Source organism: Phyllobates terribilis, unplaced genomic scaffold, assembly GCF_046119375.1.
Source record: "Phyllobates terribilis strain yellow unplaced genomic scaffold, ASM4611937v1 Scaffold_2__4_contigs__length_985480577, whole genome shotgun sequence".
In the NCBI taxonomy this organism is placed as follows: domain Eukaryota; kingdom Metazoa; phylum Chordata; class Amphibia; order Anura; family Dendrobatidae; genus Phyllobates; species Phyllobates terribilis.
Window position 1 is genome coordinate 252376352 of NW_027362762.1, and position 15381 is coordinate 252391732.

A 15381-nucleotide genomic window follows, 5' to 3' on the forward strand; every position below is an offset into this window, starting at 1 on the left:
CTATTTTTGAATGAATGTTTTCATTCTGATTAAATAATCCGCTCTAGCAGCAGAAAGCCTTCATAATATGAATTGAAGACTAAGAACCCAGAGCAGATCGTAACAGCCCTGCTGAGTGTAATATACGGTATCATGGAAAAGCCTAATGTAGACTGCTAGAAGTTATATGTGTGTATATATATATACATAATATATACATGTATACTGTATCATGGAAAAGCCTAATGTAGACTGCTAGAAGTTATATGTGTGTATATATATATACATAATATATACATGTATACTGTATCATGGAAAAGCCTAATGTAGACTGCTAGAAGTTATATGTGTGTATATATATATATACATAATATATACATGTATACTGTATCATGGAAAAGCCTAATGTAGACTGCTAGAAGTTATATGTGTGTATATATATATACATAATATATATATATATATATGTATACTGTATCATGTAAAATCCTAATGTAGACTGCTAGAAGTTATATGTGTATATATATATATATATATATATATATATATATATATACATAATATATATATGTATACTATATCATGGAAAAGCCTTATGTAGACTGCTATAAGTTATATGTGTGTATATATATATACATTATATATATATATATATACATATATATATATATATATACTGTATATATATACTGTATCATGGAAAAGCCTTATGTAGACTGCTAGAAGTTATATATGTGTGTATATATATATATATATATATATATATATATATATATACATAATATATATGTAATATATATATATATATATATATATATATATATATGTATTCTGTATCATGGAAAAGCCTTATGTAGACTGCTAGAAGTTATATATGTGTGTATATATATATACATAATATATACATGTATACTGTATCATGGAAAAGCCTAATGTAGACTGCTAGAAGTTATATGTGTGTATATATATATACATAATATATACATGTATACTGTATCATGGAAAAGCCTAATGTAGACTGCTAGAAGTTATATGTGTGTATATATATATACATAATATATACATGTATACTGTATCATGGAAAAGCCTAATGTAGACTGCTAGAAGTTATATGTGTGTATATATATATATATACATAATATATACATGTATACTGTATCATGGAAAAGCCTAATGTAGACTGCTAGAAGTTATATGTGTGTATATATATATACATAATATATATATATATATATGTATACTGTATCATGTAAAATCCTAATGTAGACTGCTAGAAGTTATATGTGTATATATATATATATATATATATATATATATATATATATACATAATATATATATGTATACTATATCATGGAAAAGCCTTATGTAGACTGCTATAAGTTATATGTGTGTATATATATATACATTATATATATATATATATATACATATATATATATATATATACTGTATATATATACTGTATCATTGAAAAGCCTTATGTAGACTGCTAGAAGTTATATATGTGTGTATATATATATATATATATATATATATATATATATATATACATAATATATATGTAATATATATATATATATATATATATATATATATATATATGTATTCTGTATCATGGAAAAGCCTAATGTAGACTGCTAGAAGTTATATGTGTTTATATACAGTACACACCAAAAGTTTGGACACACCTTCTCATTTAAAGATTTTTCTGTATTTTCATGACTATGAAAATTGTACATTTGCACTGAAGGCATCAAAACTATGAATTAACATATGTGGAATTATATACTTAACAAAAAAGTGTGAAATAACTGAAAATATGTCTTATATTCTAGGTTCTTCAAAGTAGCCACCTTTTGCTTTGATGACTGCTTTGCACACTCTTGACATTCTCTTGATGAGCTTCAAGAAGTAGTCACCGGAAATGGTCTTCCAACAATCTTGAAGGAGTTCCCAGAGATGCGTAGCACTTGTTGGCCCTTTTGCCTTCACTCTGCGGTCCAGCTCACCTCAAACCATCTCGATTGGGTTCAGGTCTGGTGACTGTGGAGGCCAGGTCATCTGGCGCAGCACCCCATCACTCTCCCTCTTGGTCAAATAGCAGTTACACAGCCTGGAGGTGTGTTTGGGGTCATTGTCCTGTTGAAAAATAAATGATGGTCCAACTAAACGCAAACAGGATGGAATAGCATGCCGCTGCAAGATGCTGTGGTAGCCATGCTGGTTCAGTATGCCTTCAAGTTTGAATAAATACCCAACAGTGTCACCAGCAAAGCACCCCCACACCATCACACCTCCTCCTCCATGCTTCATGGTGGGAACCAGGCATGTAGAGTCCATCCGTTCACCTTTTCTGCGTCGCACAAAGACATGGTGTTTGGAACCAAAGATCTCAAATTTGGACTCATCAGACCAAAGCACAGATTTCCACTGGTCTAAAGTCCATTCCTTGTGTTCTTTAGCCCAAACAAGTCTCTTCTGCTTGTTGCCTGTCCTTAGCAGTAGTTTCCGAGCAGCTATTTTACCATGAAGGCCTGCTGCACAAAGTCTCCTCTTAACAGTTGTTGAAGAGATGTGTCTGCTGCTAGAACTCTGTGTGGCATTGACCTGGTCTCTAATCTGAGCTGCTGTTTACCTGCGATTTCTGAGGCTGCTGACTCGGATAAACTTATCCTCAGAAGCAGAGGTGACTCTTGGTCTTCCTTTCCTGGGGCGGTCCTCATGTGAGCCAGTTTCTTTGTAGCACTTGATGGTTTTTGCAACTGCATTTGGGGACACTTTCAAAGTTTTCCCAATTTTTCGCAGTGACTGACCTTCATTTCTTAAAGTAATGATGGCCACTCGTTTTTCTTTACTTAGCTGCTTTTTCTTGCCATAATACAAATTCTAACAGTCTATTCAGTAGGACTATCAGCTGTGTATCCACCTGACTTCTGCACAACACAACTGATGGTCCCAGCCCCATTTATAAGGCAAGAAATCCCACTTATTAAACCTGACAGGGCACACCTGTGAAGTGAAAACCATTTCCGGTGACTACCTCTTGAAGCTCATCAAGAGAATGCCAAGAGTGTGCAAAGCAGTTATCAAAGCAAAAGGTGGCTACTTTGAAGAACCTAGAATATAAGACATATTTTTAGTTGTTTCACACTTTTTTGTTAAGTATATAATTCCACATGTGTTAATTCATAGTTTTGATGCCTTCAGTGTGAATGTACAATTTTCATAGTCATGAAAATACAGAAAAATCTTTAAATGAGAAGGTGTGTTCAAACTTTTGGTCTGTACTGTATATACATAATATATATATGTATACTGTATCATGGAAAAGCCTAATGTAGACTGCTATAAGTTATGTGTTTGTATATATACACCGCTCAAAAAAGTAAAGGGAACACTTAGACAATAGAATATAACGCCAAGTACATCAAACTTCTGTGAAATCAAACTGTCCACTTAGAAAGCAACACTGATTGACAATCAATTTCACATGCTGTTGTGCAAATGGAATAGACAATAGATGGAAATTATTGGCAATTATCAAGACACCCTCAATAAAGGAGTGGTTCTGCAGGTGGGGACCACAGACCACATCTCAGTACCATTGCTTTCTGGCTAAAGTTTTGGTCACTTTTGAATGTTGGTTGTGCTTTCAACCTCGTGGTAGCATGAAACGGACTCTACAACCCACAGAAGTTGCTCAGGTAGTGCAGCTCATCAAGGATGGCACATCAATGCGAGCTGTGGCAAGAAGGTTTGCTGTATCTGTCAGGGTAGTGTCCAGAGGCTGGAGGCGCTACGAGGAGACAGGCCAGTACACCAGGAGGCGTGTAGGGAGCCATGGGAGGGCAACAACCCAGCAGCAGAACTGCTACCTCCACCTTTGTGCAAGGAGGGACAGGAGGAGCACGCCAGAGCCCTGCAAAATCAACTCCAGCAGGCCACAAATGTTCATGTGTCTGCACAAATGGTTAGAAACCGACTCCATGAGGGTGGTATGAGGGCCCGACGTCCACAGATGGGGGTTGTGCTCACAGCCCAACACCGTGCAGGACGCTTGGCATTTGCCACAGAACACCAGGATTGGTAAAGTCGCCACTGGCGCCCTGTGCTCTTCACAGATGAAAGCAGGTTCACACTGAGCACATGTGACTGACGTGACAGAGTCTGGAGACGCTGTGCTACCTGCAACATCCTTCAGCATGACCGGTTTGGCAGTGGGTCAGTAATGGTGTGGGGTGGCATTTCTTTGGAGGGCCGCACAGCCCTCCATGTGCTCGCCAGAGGTAGCCTGACTGCCATTAGGTACCGAGATGAGATCCTCAGACCCCTTGTGAGACCATATGCTGGTGCGGTTGGCCCTGGGTTCCTCCGAATGCAGGACAATGCCACACGTCATGTGGCTGGAGTGGGTCAGCAGTTCCTGCAAGATGAAGGCATTGAAGCTATGGACTGGCCCGTCCGTTCCCCAGACCTGAATCCAATTGAGCACATCTGAGACATCATGTCTCGCTCCATCCACCAACCACAGACTGTCCAGGAGTTGGCGAATGCTTTAGCCCAGGTCTGGGAGGAGATCCCACAGGAGACCTTCCGCAACCTCATCAGGAGCATGCCCAGGCATTGTAGGGAGGTCATACAGGCACGTGGAGGCCACACACAATACTGAACCACATTTTGACTTGTTTTAAGGACATTACATCAAAGTTGAATCAGCCTGTAGTGTGATTTTCCACTTTAATTTTAGGGGGTGACTCCAAATCCAGGCCTCCATTGGTTAATAAATTTCATTTCCATCGATGATTTTTGTGTGATTTTGTTGTCAGCACATTCAACTTTGTACAGAACAAAGTATTCAATGAGAATATTTTATTCATTCAGATCTAGGATGTGTTATTTGAGTGTTGCCTTTATTTTTTTGAGCAGTGTATATATATATATATATATATATATATATATATATATATATATATGGAGATGGAAATTTCATTCTCCAGCAGGACTTGGCACCTGTCCACACTGCCAATACCTGGTTTAAAAACAACAGTATGACTGTGCTTGATTGGCCAGCAAACTCACCTGACCTTAACCTCATAGAGAATCTATGGGGTATAGTCAAGAGGAAGATGAGAGACACCAGACCCAACAATGCAGACGAGCTGAAGGCTGCTATCAAAGCAACCTGGGCTTCCATAACACCACAGCAGTGCCACAGGCTGATGGCGTCCATGCCACGCCACATTGATGCAGTAATTGATGCAAAAGGAGCCCCGACCAAGTATTGAGTGCATTTACTGAACATACATTTCAGTAGGCCAACATTTCGGATTTTAAAAACATTTTTCAAGCTGTTGTTATAAAGTATTTGTGGTGACATTCAACCTATTTATGAAGTTATACAAAAGCCATACAGAAGCCACCATTTCCAATATACTAGAAAACATATTTTTGTTCTTATCTGCGCAATGAGACGTCGTTAGAAACTACACGATACTGTATGAACCAATAACAGGGAACAATGAATGTTTACGATAAAAGGTCAACTGTTCTGTGATAAGGAGAAAAATGTCTGTTTTTCTATATCTTGAAACAGCGCCACTCTTGTTATCTGGTTGTTTCTGGTATTTCAGCTCATCCCCATTCAAGTGAATGAAGCATGAGCTTTCGGTGTAATCAGTGTTGAGCAGATTGCTGCAATACTAGTAATGGCTCATATATAAAGTGGGTGATCATAGCCTTTATTACCATAGCCTTTCATGATCCAGTTTCATAGGTATCACAGTAATAAAACAATGTCATGAAAAAAGAGCTCGCAGCCTAATGAGAAATCATTGGAGCTAATTCAGAAACAATGACATCTATACAAATTTGGACAGAATGAAAGGTTTTTCTTTTCTCTTTAAATACTATTATTTATATAGCCCACCATGATTTTGTAGCTCAACGTCAGTCCTCACACAGAGAGCTATGATCCATCTGTTAGAAATGGTTTCCAATTAGAGTTTAAACCAGTAGGAAAATGTTCAGATCTGAATTAATCAATAGAAAAAGTAACTCTAGAATGGATGAAATTATTCATAATATATTGAAAGACAGGCCTTGTAGCCATTGTATACAAATTAATGCTTTTTAAAGCCGCTTGCATAGACCATGATTCATTAAAGCCATTCAGTCATGGCCATTGTTACTTGCAATGTTTTCTACATTGTGCTACATAATACTAAAAGAGATGTAATTAATCTGCCTACTACTGAAGACAATGCATATCATAATTAAAAATAAAATAGTCGCTGAATCTTTTTATCCAATCAAGTTGTTTAAGCTATCTCCAAGCACCAATTCATTTTTCTATAAGCTTTGACACTACATCTGCATACAGTGTAATTAACTCAATTGCAGAAATCCTATTATGATGATGTGGATTTTGTTTTGAATCTTTACATCAATTTAAAAATGAAAACTGGCCTGCGTGTGGTTAGGTCATTAAATAATTGCATGTGGACAATGGTTACTTGGTGAAAATGTTGCTTTATGAGATATTTATAGGAACATTTACTAAGACTCTAGGCAGATTACCAACATGGCTTCAGTTTCCAATGGAGCCACATATGCTATAATGGATTCATTTTAAACCAATCCCATAATAGGGTTGATCAATTTTGCATTGGGGTTTATAACGTTTTGATTAAAGAGGTTGAGTGATAACTTAATATTGATCGCTTATCCTGAAGATAGGTCATGAATGTCTGATCGGTGGGGGTGCGACACCCAGCATCTCCACCAATCAACTGTTCCCGGTGTTGATCAAAATTGCTTCATTTACACAACTCCATCAACTGAATATTGGACGTGGACAAGTAATGCACATCCGCCCCGATGTGCATTACCCAGTCGTGGCCACTATTCTGTTGACTGGGCTATGTTGTGCAGGTCTGTAACTGAGCAGCTCCAGCCACCGACACCGAGCACAGATGATCAGTGATGATGCCGGTTGGCACACCCCCACCGATCAGTCAGACCTTGATGACCTATCCCAAGGATAGACCGTCAATATTAAAATCTGGGACAACCTTTTTAAAAGAATAGTGCTGCATATTATGCAGGGTGGGAACACCATGACATTTGGGAAAGAAAGTAATCTAACAGAATACGCACCTATATTTCACAAGGTACCATCCATATGATTTTGTGATGACCTAAGAAAAGCCAGGATAAGGATTCATTTGTTGATAAAACATGTTCTAACATATACTAGTTAGGCTTAATTCAAAAATACAAATAAAAGCCCTCTAATGCTTTTTTCCACTGCATCTTTGTGCTTATAGGTATATTAGGCATATAGAAAGAAATAGAAAAAGTATTTTCTAGATATGTAAATGATATGTAAATGTAAAAGAACAACTGCCAAATTCCGGTGGTAATTTTGTGAATCTGATTGGAAATTATGTGGACTGAAATATTCATGACTAATGTCCTGTCTTTGGAACACCCTTACTTTTTGCAAAACCGAAGAAGAAATCAGTATTTCCATTCACTAGATTACCTTTATGTAAAACTGTTACAGCCTAGGAAATTGCCACTTGGGAGAAACATCAATCACTTGTTCTATATTGCAATGGTTAATCATTATTTTCTCCAAAATAAGCTGGCCACCAACTCAACTATGTGGATTAATCTACCTTGTCTGCCTTCTTCTTCTTAGACATGCATGCTTGATCCTTTGGCTTTAATCAATCACCTCGGTTCACAATTCAATGTTATCAATTAGTTTTGCAATACTAGTGTTTTTTTTCATATTAATATAACATTTTTATAGACATCACACTATTTTTATGCATAACAACTTAATAACACTATGTAGTTTAACTTTATAAGACCGGGTTCACACAGGGCAGTATTTTATAGGCACATTTTAGCCAAGATATTGAGTTGACACAAAACAAGAATAAGAATTTTCTTAATAAATTAACTTGCTTTACAATTCCCTCCTGGTTAAAAGGAATCTGACAGCAGGTTTTTGCTTTTTAATCTAAGAACAAAATAATGCAGGGGCAGAAACGCTGATTCCAGTGATGAATCACTTTCTGGGCAGCATGTTGTTATGTCAATAGAATCAGTGTTTTATCAGCAGGAGATTATCATTAGAGGACTAGTTGTCTGATACCATGTAGTCCTCCTGCTCTGTGCAGCCTCGCCCACGGGCGTGGGGGTGAGGTCATACAGAGCTCAGCATTCAGAGAGCTGTTATATCTGCATCAGAGAAAACAGGGATTATATAAAAACGACACCAAGCAGACTAGTTAAGAAGGAAAAAAATATAGCCAGGCCGCATCAAAAATTGGCCTATGACTCACACTTTACATTGATCTAACCCATGCTTAAATTTAGGGTGGAGCAAGTTCTCTTGGTTCCCTCTCATTGTGTGACACAGCATGATAATCAGTATTACTCATCCAGTGTCTGCTAAGTGGTAGAAAGATATTTAAATTTGTCCCCCACCTACTAATAGTGCCCTAGGCAGCTGCCTACACATTAGCATTGTTGACTTTTACTAGCAGTTCATGGATAGGAATCCCATTACATGACAACATGAAATGAATGAGACACCGAGCAAATTATGTGACTGAAACTGTTCCACTATTTCTGTTGTTATTATTGTTGTTAAAATTGTTTTAGTTCAATGTGTTACAAAAAACGGACGTAGCTTGATAACTTGCCTTTAGCTACAAACTTACAAACTTGGTGCAGTGTAACAAATAAATGCTTGCTCGATGTAAGATTTGTTTTCTAGAACTTTTTACAATCCCACTTTAACAAGAGAATTATTTAATAAGTAGAGTACAGGTAATATTTGTGTGAGGCAGCCTAGATTTATTATAGACGCAAATAATGTGTGAAGTCTATGCCAATATAAACAAAAACAAAAAATAAGTGACTGATTATTCTAAAATTTCAAGTCCACTCAGTACCAGAGTAAACCTTTATCCTTCTTAATACATGCACATACACAAACATATACAGTATATACTCACCCAAAATCACAGACATACACACACATATAGTATATTCATACATACCGAAACGCATATACATACAAATTCTACTTTACTAAAACACAGTACATTTAAATCATATCTACAATGCCATAAAATGAAAATGTACTCCAAACATGAAATATTATTCACCTATGTATATACAGTACATACACATGCACAAAAACAAATCAGATGTAAGATTTAAACCTTTGCAAGGTGAAGGGAATAGCATTGATAACCTTGTGAAATATTTTTCATTTTTACACTACTTCATGATCTCGTGACAACCTGTGAACAGTCAGTTCTTGCAGCTGATAAGTTGCAAGTAGGAAAAATGGAAGGTGTAAGTATTTTCACGACATGTATCAAAGACAATTTGATCTGATGCCACAGAAGAGCTACTGTAGCACAAATTGCTAAAAAGGTACATCTGGCAATAATAGAAAGGTGTATTTGGGGGAGCTGTGTATGAGGCTGTATAGCCACAGACCAATCAGAGTGCCCAAGCTGACCCCTGTCCAATGCCAAAAGTTCCTGCATGAGCATCGGACCTAGACTATGGAGCATTGGAAGAAGGTGGCCTTGCCTAATAAAGCACATGTTCTTTTATACCATGTGGATTCATTATGTGTGTATGTGTGTGCATGTGTGTGTATATGTGTATCTGTGGGTATGTGTGTGCATGTGTCTGTATGTGTGTGCATGTGTGTGTATGTGTGTGGTGTGTGTATGTGCGTGTATGTGTGTGGTGTGCATATGTGTGTGTATGTGCGTGCTGTGTGTATGTGCGTGTATGTGTGTGGTGTGTGTATGTGTGTGCATGTGTGTATCTGTGGGTATGTGTGTGCATGTGTCTGTATGTGTGTGCATGTGTGTATGCGTGTGTATGTGTGTGGTGTGTGTATGTGCGTGTATGTGTGTGGTGTGTATATGTGTGTGTATGTGCATGCTGTGTGTATGTGCGTGTATGTGTGTGGTGAGTGTATATGTGTGTATGTGCGTGGTGTGTGTATGTGTGTGTATGTGTGTATGTGTGTGTATGTGCGTGTATGTGTGTGGTGTGTATATGTGTGTGTATGTGCATGCTGTGTGTATGTGCGTGTATGTGTGTGTATGTGCGTGGTGTGTGCATGTGTGTGTATGTGTGTGTATGTGTGGTGTGGGTATGTGTGTGTGTGTATCTGTGGGTATGTGTGTGCATGTGTCTGTATGTGTGTGCATGTGTGTGTATGTGTGTGGTGTGTGTATGTGTCTGTATGTGTGTGGTATGTATGTGTGTGTATGTGCGTGGTGTGTGTATGTGTGTGTGTATGTGTGTGAATGTGTGGTGTGGGCATGTGTGTTCATGTGTGTGTATGTGTGTAGTATGTGTATGTGCGTGTATGTGTGTGGTGGGTGTATGTGGGTGTATGTGTGTGCATGTGTGTGTATGTGTGTGTATGTGTGTGCATGTGTGTGTATGTGTGTGTATGTGTGTGGTGTGTGTATGTGTATGTATGTGCGTGGTCTGTGTGTGGTGTATGCATGTGTGTGCATGTGTGTGCATGTGTGTGTATGTGTGTGTATGTGTGTGGTGTGTGTATGTGTATGTATGTGCGTGGTGTGTGTGTGGTGTATGCATGTGTATGCATGTGTGTGCATGTGTGTGTGGCTATGTGTGTATGTGTGTGTGTCTATGTGTGTATGTGTGCATGTGTGAGTGCATCACTTATCTGGGGAAAAATCTGCTGAAAGTCAAATGTAGCAGATTCGTTTGAATTCAGCCAGCAGTTTACATTAAGTTTATACTATGCAAATTGAATGTGCCGTCATTGCCAAAAAAATGCCTTTTATTGCGCTCTGAGGTATCCAAAACCCAAAGCATAATAAATGGATCTGCAAATCCAGCAAAATGCAGCCAGACTGATGTCATTTTGCTGGATTTATATGGGCGGAGAACAAGATAAAAAATATATATATCATCCTCAACTTGATCCTGTCACTGCTGCCACAGTTCCCTGTTGGTCCTCCACTCACTCCACAAGCAGAAGGCCAAAGGGAAGCTATGGTGGCAGGGACAGTGAGGGCCATGGTGAGGAAGATTTTTTATTATTTTTTAACCCATTCTCATAAAAATTCAGCAAAATTATATGTCTATGCAAATTCAGCAACCCTACACTATGCCACTGCACCTAACTCCAAGGTGACTGTTCATATTCTTCATTAATTATGGTCTGAGTACATTACTAATTGCAAACAGACTTGTCCCACAATGAAATGGGATACCATCTAGTGCAGTATAGCATATTTTGTACCACTAGAAATCTTTACCACATTAGGAAGAAACTCATTACTATGGGAAAAAAAACAATAAGAAAAAAAGTACAAAGAGAGGGAGGTGGAAGGGACGGCGTAGGTAAGTCATTTACTAGACAGGAGGACTAAAGTGCATTGTGAAAGTATTTGGCCCCCTTGAACTTTTCTACCTTTAGCCACATATCTGGCTTCAAACATAAAGATATAAAATTCTATTTTTTGGGGGAAGAATCAACAACAAGTGGGACACAATCGTGAAATGGAACAAAATTTATTGGATATTTTAAACTTTTTTAACAAGTTAAAAACTGAAAAGTGGGGCGTGCAATATTATTCGGCCCCTTTACTTTCAGTGCAGCAAACTCACTCCAGAAGTTCAGTGAGGATCTCTGAATGATCCAATGTTGTCCTAAATGACTGGTAATGATAAATAGAATCCACCTGTGTGTAATCAAGTCTCCGTATAAATGCACCTGCTCTGTGATAGTCTCAGGTTCTGTTTCAAGTGCAGAGAGCATTGTGAAGACAAAGGAACACACCAATCAGGTCCGAGATACTGTTGTGGTGAAGTTTAAAGCCAGATTTGGATACAAAAAGATTTTCCAAGTTTTAAACATCTCAAGGAGCACTGTGCAAGCGATCATATTGAAATGGAAGGAGTATCAGATCACTGCAAATCTACCAAGACCCGGCAGTCCCTTTAAACTTTCATCTCGAACAAGGAGAAGACTGATCAGAGATGCAGCCAAAAGGCCCATGATCACTCTGGATGAATTGCAGAGATCTACAGCTGAAGTGGGAGAGTCTGTCCATAGAACAACAATCAGTCGTACACTGCACAAATCTGGCCTTTATGGAAGAGTGGCAAGAAAAAAGCCATTTCTCAAAGATATCCATAAAAAGTCTCATTTGAAGTTTGCCACAAGCCACCTGGGAGACACACCAAACATGTGGAATAAGGTGCTCTGGTCAGATGAAACCAAAATCAAACTTTTTGGCCACAATGCAAAACGATATGTTTGGCGTAAAAGCAACACAGCTCATCACCCTCAAAACACCATCCCCACTGTCAAACATGGTGGTGGCAGCATCATGATTTCGGCCTGTTTTTCTTCAGCAGGGACAGGGAAGATGGTTAAAATTGATGGGAAGATGGACGGAGCCAAATACAGGACCATTCTGGAAGAAAACCAGTTGGAGTCTGCAAAAGACCTGAGACTGGGATGGAGATTTATCTTCCAACAAGACAATGATTCCAAACATGAAGCAAAATCTACAATGGAATGGTTCAAAAATAAACATATCCTGGTGTTAGAATGGCCAAGTCAAAGTCCAGACCTGAATCCAATCGAGAATCTGTGGAAAGAGCTGAAAACTGCTGTTCACAAACACCCTCCATCCAACCTCAATGAGCTCGAGCTGCTTTGCAAGGAAGAATGGGAAAGAATTTCAGCCTCTCGATGTGCAAAACTGATAGAGACATACCCCAAGAAACTTGCATCTGTAATCGCAGCAAAAGGTGGCGCTACAAAGTATTAACTCAAGGGGGCCGAATAATATTGCACGCCCCACTTTTCAGATTTTAATTTGATAAAAAAGTTTAAAATATCCAATAAATTTCATTCCACTTCACGATTGTGTCCCACTTGTTGTTGATTCTTCCCAAAAAAATAGAATTTTATATCTTTGTTTGAAGCCAGAAATGTGGCAAAAGTTAGAAAAGTTCAAGGGGGCCAAATACTTTCACAATGCACTGTATAATAGAATTAATAAGCATCATGTATCATACAGTACATCTCTCCAGCTGTAGTAACGCTACTACTTCCAGAATGCCCTGGCAGTCTGGGCTGTCTCTGGACGCTGAGAGTTTTAGTATCACTATACCACAGTGGTAAATGAACGTAGTATATCTACTGACACAGACATTGTGATATATGTACTACAGAACCCGATGTGACATTCTAAGATTTATAGTAAACTTTTAAGACCTAGAGTAAGCTATAAACCCACCAATGCTGGCATCTAGATAGAGAGAACGGCTCTGAAAACTCTCAATTGTATGCGATGACACATTCAGTTCACTCCTAGTACCCAGTATCCATGGCTGCCACGTGTCTCCGCACCACTTTGAGCACACTACCACATGTCACTACCTTACACTTTGCCACCCGAGGCTGCAGTTAGCACTGGGTGAAAATCTAACTGACCAGCTTCCTGGCCCTGATAAGACCCAGCTGTCATGAATCAATGCTGGGGGTGAGCTCTAGATAAATTCCTAGAGAATATGAGTCTATTACAAAGTGAGAAAATATACCAATATTCCATTCCCAAACCAACAGTGGGTGGTAGAGCAGAGATTTTATATTCCTCAAAATGTTGTGCCTTGGGCAACTCCCATTGTGGCCCGACAAGCTACGCCACTGCCTTCATAATATTAGGTTTTCGATCGGTGTACACAGAGACATTTTCAGACAGACACACACGGTCCTCCAGTCCATCTCATATCCTCTCGCAGATAAACCATTATGTTCTACTGATGAGGGTGGATGTTTGGGGGAAAGAACCAGTCTGAAAATTTAAGATGGTTACTTGGTTTGGAATGGGCGTCTCTGTCAAGAAAAAAAATTTCCTCAAAAAGCATCTTTTAATCCCATATTATACATTTAGTTTGGGGTCTTCAAACTAACTGTTGCCTAGGAAACAAACAGGCCCTGTATTTAACGAGGTCAGCGTGGGCCGGTGACTACCGCTATGTAGTTACAACTGTCTATCTACTGCTTTCCATGCAACTACAAGCCATCGCTACATGCATTTGATCATGACACATCATGAAGAGGAAACTTATTTTTATTAATTTACTTGAAGTTTGTGGAGTGAAATGTCTCATTTTTTTCCTACATAGATTAAATTTCATAAACACACATTTGACTCTTGTCCTGATGTGAACATTTCACATGAGTAATGAATATGCCTGGAGACCTTCACAATGCTCCTCCTTTTTATTCAGGTTTTTAGAATGACGAAAGGAGCAATATTGCATTAAAATCAGAAAAAAATAAACTGCATTGTTTGCAGATTCTAATTCTACATTTAGGACCATAAAACTTTGTTTTATGAGGCTTCCTGTTTTATTTCTAAACGGCCATGACTTTGAATATATTGATTTGGGAGCTAGAAAGGTTATTGTCCAAAGAGAATAAGCATGTGTTCCAAAGAAAGAGCTGATGTAACTGAATTATGATAAAATCGTACTTACAAAGTAGAAGGCATAAGGTATGAATATGTGATCTGTATCTACAATTAATGTCTATGATAATTATCACAGCTCTCAGGAAAAAATATAGCAAGTATGATTACTGGAAGTCTGACAGCAGCTTATTATTTCTTTGCAAGGGAATAAAGAAATGTCTGAATAGCTGAAACTCCCACCTAACTATGTAACTTGCATCTATCTATTATCTATCTATCTCATCAGAGTACATCGGTCCAATTATGCTACTCACACTCTGATCACAATCACACTCTGATCAGAGTATGACCATAGTGTGATCTTATTTTCTTGGATGAGGAAAAGATGGGAGAAAAAAAATTCTCAATCTTCCCCATTCTGTCAGTCTGTGAACATTGCACAATATTTTCCACGCACTCATTGACTTGCATGGCCGAATGCGATCCGAATATCAGATGCAAATTGTGCATGTTGCCAAGGAAAAGATAGGACATGTGCACAACCTCATAGAATAATTGGCCTGTTTTGTTATGTTGCACTCGAACCAGAAATATGGTCATCTTCATGAGCCCTTAAGGTACGTTCACACAGAGTTTTTTGCTAAAACTCCAAAAACTTTGAGTTTTGATTGGAAAGTTAGAGTTTTGCTCCGAAAACTCAGCAAAAAAAGAAAATAAAACTCAATGTGAACACACCCAAAGGCTGTTTTTAATTATCACTGGACCCTACCCTACCTCCTCCTTAAATTTATAATATTTGGACATTAAGTACTTCAATTTTATAATTATAGTCTATAGTCTAATGCAATTCATTTACACATTCTATGTTTGCATATATCTTG